Genomic DNA, 6,000 nt, shown 5'->3' on the forward strand with positions numbered 1-6,000 from the left:
TTTATCTGGGAAGCCACAACCTTTATGTTTCACATACCAGAAACACACTTAAAAAATATCAGGAGAGATGAAAATAAAACCACCCATTTCTTCTCTAGTATAAATTTATCAGAATAGCCATTTTTCATTAATTCAAAACTGCAGATTTGGTAAAAAAAAAAAAAAAATGCTAACGATGCCAGTGGAAAAATACTTATAATTATATATTAAAACCATACTACAAACAGCAGGAAACAATGACAAATGTTAACAGCTAGAGCATGACTCTACAGAAAATACCTCAGTGAAATGGTTAACTCTAAGTATATTTGTCTCAAACTCTTCAAACACACCGCCAAACTATCCATCATTCCTCTAAGTTCAGAGGGATCATGTCTCTTAAAGATGTAAAACCTGTTTTCTCTCTCTTACATGGCACACTGTCAGAGGGCAGGTGTGTAACCCCAAGTTATCAAGTTCATGAGAAGGTCTCTGATGAAATTATGCAATCCCACTTGACAAGCAAGTCCAGGGCTTTCCTCTGTCTCTTTATTTTCGACAATTTTCCACTTGAGCAGACGACCTTAAGTGTGAAGTGAAAGAGTAAAGAGAGGGATTTGATATCCAAGGGAAACGGAGCATGAATTCACTTGGGGTTGATAGACAGGGCAGGGGCAGCCATGCTTTTTACCCGTAGAGATTTCCATGGGTCAAGGCTGTTACAGGGCTGCACGCTCTTGCTCTTCTTGATCTTGTCAGGATAAACTGTCAGGCTGACGAAGAGATAGGCTGCAGATAGATGATGGTGTTGCACGAACGCTGGGGCTGCAGTGAGCAGATACAGTAGTCAGATACCAAAGTGACTTTGGCAGTTTGCTACTGTTGATCAGCTATGAGATATATGTGTGATTTACTCAGTCACTTAGGATCTTCTGACCCCAAAGTCAAGCAAAAACCTGCTGAACATTAGAGATGTGGAATTTGAGAAGAAGACAAATGCACATTCCCATACAGTTAGAAAAACCTCAAATCAGAGGCAAGATGTAACTGGATGCACGCAGACGTGCACAACGATTGCAGCACAACTGGATTTCTCTCTTTGGCATTAGCAGAATATTTTGTGAACTATTTAAAACATTTAGAACAGACACCTAGCATTTTATCCTATCACACATTTCTGTTTTTCCTCTTTGCTCACAAGAAGGTCTCTTCTCCTCTCATGACGTCAGGACTATTATACTCCAGCGCCACCTCCCTTCAGGGCTAAGATTTTACGATTGCAACCTGACACCATTTCTGTGTCCTATAAGCGACAGAGCTGTAACTCACTTCAAAGGCAGGAGACATCAAATCACAGTGCACCCATAAATTAACCTGTCAAGTCTTGGCCAATGAGAAGGCAGCATTAAATCTCTGCTGTCACGCTGGCGGCCAATGGAAAGACGATGGCAGTAAATCTGTCAGGGCTGCGTCTGTTAACGGTGTTGTGGTGTGGTTGGGGAATCCACGGGGAGGGAGGGGAGAAAGTAAGAAAGAGTAGATGACAGAGGGAGGAGGGAACAAACGGAGGCTTCAGAGCTATGCAACAGAAAATGCTTTTCTTTACATTCTTTGGTCCTGCCACAAAACTACATACACACATGCTGTAGTAAAACAGTGGAGGGCTTGCGGAGGATTTTTTTACGAGCAAAACAAGACTAAACAAGGCCAGAAAAAAGAGAAACAGACAATATGTTTCCCTGATGGATGCAGTGGGAGTTGAATAACACCAGCAGAAACACTCATAAAGCTTTACGGCCAGAATGGCTACGTCTGATGTTAACTGTATACAGTGAAAATGACGGATGCCCCTCCTTTAGTGCTTCTTTTGCATCATTGTGAGACGAAAGCTTAGTGTTGACTGTTTGATAACAGCAGTAACCCAGTAACCTCTGACTGTCATCATGACAGCGGCAGGCGCCCGGCTACACACTAACCTCTGGATTACAGGCAGAGTCCAGTCGAGCCCATCCACAAACCAGATGTGCCCCAGTTGTGCAGCTTCAGAGGATGATGGAGTTTCCGCTGCGGCACAGCAAACCTGCAGCAGCAACTACGTTTGAGGATTTTCTTTTGCCATCTCACCACAGAGAAACACAATCAGTAGCCTACCACCTTTGACCAGATAGTATTTTCACATCCAGAGTGCTTCCACTATCAGTCTTCTAAAGCATGCTTTCAGTAAAGAGTAATGCACTGCACTGGCACAAGAGAACTGTGGGGAAAACAGCAGAGGGAAAACACATCAGGTAGAATATTTCCTCGATTAACAATGCCCTTGGGGGTGTACTTTCATTATCCTATCAAAGTTGAACATTTTCATGTAATAAATCTTACAGGTATCATAAAATAACTGCTATGCTACTCCAAACCAAAGAAAAAAAGCTTTTCCTTAACAAAGCCCACAATCTTTTCACCAACCTGTAACGACATACAATAAACCAGCCACATTTGTGGTGACATTTTAATCTTACATCAACAACAAAAAAATTAAACATTAGCATCAGAATTTACAGTCATCTTATGTCATTACTATGAATACTTTTTTTTTTCTTCAGAAAACATAAAAAGCATGTTGAGTTATGGCAAAGGCAGGAAAGAGTGCAATGGTGGAGGTGTTGTTTTTGGCTGGCTTTTCCTGGAGTGGCCATGATTCTCTGTTCTATGGAAATCCATAAACAGACCCACAGGGGGCAACTGGGGCCATAAACCACGTCAGGCTGCCGAGATGCTGCTGAGGCAAAGGGAGCAGGCCTGGGCCCATACCACTTGCTTTCTGCATTCACACACACAACCACGTGCACTTTGAGCAGCTTTTAATGACCTAAAAATCTAAATGCTATGTAACGTTTACAATGATTCTGCGGATATGATGGTGGCTAAGTTTATTTTGAAAACTGAATAAATGCAGCTTAACAATAGACAATGGATGGGCTGATTTCCAATTTAGGTCGTTTTTCCAGACATTATGTTAAATTCATTATGTTAAGTCTTAAGCATTATCTACTGAAAATGAAATGTGAAAGCAGTAGAGCTAAAATGGCCTTGTTAATTTTAATACACTGGGTCATAAAACATTATGTGGATCTTGGCCTTTGTCCTGCTCAGACAAAATAATGACACTTCCTTTAATATGTTTACTGTGTTGCATCCAACATGCTGTCATCGGTTTCCCCAGTGTTGTTTCTCTTCAGCAGTGCAAGCCATTGGATGGGTGCTCAGGCCCATTGACTATGACATAAAGACTCTGTAAGCTTACAGATGATGGTAATTTATTGACTCTAATTCACACAGTCCACTCACACACATACACACAAGAGAAAGAGAGCGACTCTTTGACTGTATGCATCGATCAATTACAAGGCTCTAGCACACACGTCTCTGACAATTTTACTGCATGTTATGTACAGCATGTCAAGCAATGGCGTTTCAAACTGTTATACTCATGCCTGTATAATTAATATAAATTACCTTGCTGGTTTTTTATGATGGTGCAACTGTAATTAGCGGATGAAAGCAAGTCACTGCGCCCCTGATGGTGCTGCAGGGCTATCTAGATTAAAAGTGAGGGTCTGGACTGGCACCTTGGGTGGGATCTGTTTTAACCCTCTCTCTTTCCCGCAGTGCCCTCGCTGGGATCTCATCTAATCACATTAACTGCTGTCTACTTCTGCTAACCTCGTCCTCTTTAACCTTCACGTTTCCCCTCCCTTACTGAAACCACACACAGACAGGAGCTGTCCTCATTATACCAGAAAACTGGTGCGATAACCGTAAACTGGTGTGATAATGGAGTCCATTTATAATGATTACCTTTCCCTTTCCTACTGCTCTTTCTCCAGTAAAACAGTAAGAAAGTAGCATCAACAATGGCCTCCATTCATGCTATCTATGCAGCCATAAAGAGCCACAGATTCAAGGGCTGAATCAAACTGGAGCAAAGCCAAGACAATAGGTCCACAGGTCAGAGCCCATAACAGTTTCATTGACTACACTCCTCTCCGTTATGTGAAAACATCAACCTACATGCATGCTTCCACACACATACATTCTGTTGCCTTGTTGTGTATCAGCTGCTGTCTGCCAGCAGTTAACTGTGATTGATACACAACATGCAGAGAGCATTGGTTATGTACTTTAATGCTGAGCTGATTGATATCTGGCCCAGAAAAACTAAAATGTAATTTGACTCCACAAACGCTAGTAGTAGGTGCACATTAAATTCCATTACATTTCTGCTGTTTTCTGTCCAACATTTATATGACTGAGATAAGCAGCTCCCATCAAATTTCACCGAGGGGTCTAATAAACGCAAGATTTAACTGATTATTTGCCAGTGAAAGGTGTGACTTTTACAGTTTGGCAAAACAGAGGTGAAATGCTGTCATTTACATTCCGACATTACCACTCTGTGATCCTTTCCACAAACTGCTCCTGGCCATATACATCTCTACATCAAGAACATTCACTTTATCTGCTTCTCACTTTGATGTCTAGGCCAAATGCCTCATAGATATAGAAGAGAACTGAAAAAGGCTAGCTTGTTTTTATGCCAGTTTGTGAAAAGGCTACAAACAGTAGCTTAATGACCTTTGACTCAGGCCAACAGACGCGTCACAGCATGCAAAGTACAGTAGGAGGTGGTGTCTCATAGTACAGACAAGGAGGGAGGGGACACATCTGTAACAATACCAGCTACCTAAGGTAGTTCAAATTAGGCATGGTTGGATCAGATTACTGCACAGCCAACACAAATCTCTTCTAGCAAGAAATATCTTCAACGGATCATCATGAGAACATATGTGGATATCTAGCTGGAAGAATGCAGACAGATTAATTATTCTTCTTTATCAGGTACCAACATGATGTAGTGCGCTTTCTCACATCCATTTCTCTCTCTCGCTCTCTCTCTCTCGTGTATCCTTCATTTGCATTACAATGAGACGAGGTTAGTGTGTGAAGCTGGGGGTGCATACATTGAGGCACACAATTCATGCTGCACACAGTTGCTCTCTACAGAGCAGAAATGAATCAAGTATGACTCCATAAAACGTATCTTTGATGTCACAGCAACAGTACAGTGTAAGCTCCTAATCAAAGCGGCATAGCCCCTCTTTACCTTCTTGTCTACAGTATTTATGTACCTCAGCCTCGCACTTTGCTGCAGATGCCAGGAGATGGAGCCCTTGCTTTAGTGTCTCTGGCTCTAGCTGAAGTCTTGAAGAACAAAGAGCACACAGCATGGCAGCTCTGAAATAAGGAAATACTATCTCTTACAAGCCCGCTACATTTGCAGACATAAAAAGTATGACAAATCATATTACTACTAAGAAAGCTAGTTCACAACAGTTACACATTCCTAAAACCAATGTTTTCAACCCACTGCGGTTGAAAACTGCATGCTACATATAGACATATCACAGCTGTTCACAGACCAGTGTCAACAAACATTTATTATAAGTATCTGACGAATGGAATATTCCCAGACAAAATATATGCAAAACATACCTCTGTGATCAGTGGTATGACTACAGTACTAGTTGTACACTTTTTAATCACAATATTCATGCAAATTAAATGATATAGTGCCTCAATACTTTGTACAGTAAGACAGGGGGCTGTCAAACGGGATAAAATTCTTGTTCAAGGAGACAGTTGGAATGTTGCCACAGGCTATGATGAGGTTTATCAATGTTTCATAGACAGGTACGCTGGTTTAATAAACAACGAGATGCCGTAATGAAAAAAAAAAAAAAAAGGAAAGAAAAAAAAAAAACAGGCCAGTAATCGTACTGGAATGTATACCATATATTATGCTCATGTTGATTATGTCACATATGCAAGCCTGAGGAAAAAGAATTAAAAATTGGGGACTGAAACTTTGTCAAGCAGTAGTCCTGGGAGTGTTGACTGGATCAGCCAGCGGTACTCCTCACAGCTTTGATTGAAGGAGTTGAAATCAGAGGAAAAGGAGTATGCGAA

The 6,000-nt window shown here is 41.3% G+C and overlaps 1 protein-coding gene across 1 annotated transcript in view; it reads right to left on the minus strand.

The window, feature by feature from the left end:
- Positions 1–4,137: 4,137 nt before the first annotated feature.
- copz1 (COPI coat complex subunit zeta 1) overlaps positions 4,138–6,000 on the minus strand; it is a 10,854-nt gene continuing 8,991 nt past the window's right edge. The window contains exon 9 of the mRNA XM_039800315.1: positions 4,138–6,000. This exon is cut by the window's right edge and continues 108 nt beyond it. The gene's annotated coding sequence lies outside the window, so the exon portion shown is untranslated.

This window comes from Perca fluviatilis, chromosome 5, assembly GCF_010015445.1.
Source record: "Perca fluviatilis chromosome 5, GENO_Pfluv_1.0, whole genome shotgun sequence".
In the NCBI taxonomy this organism is placed as follows: Eukaryota; Metazoa; Chordata; class Actinopteri; order Perciformes; family Percidae; genus Perca; species Perca fluviatilis.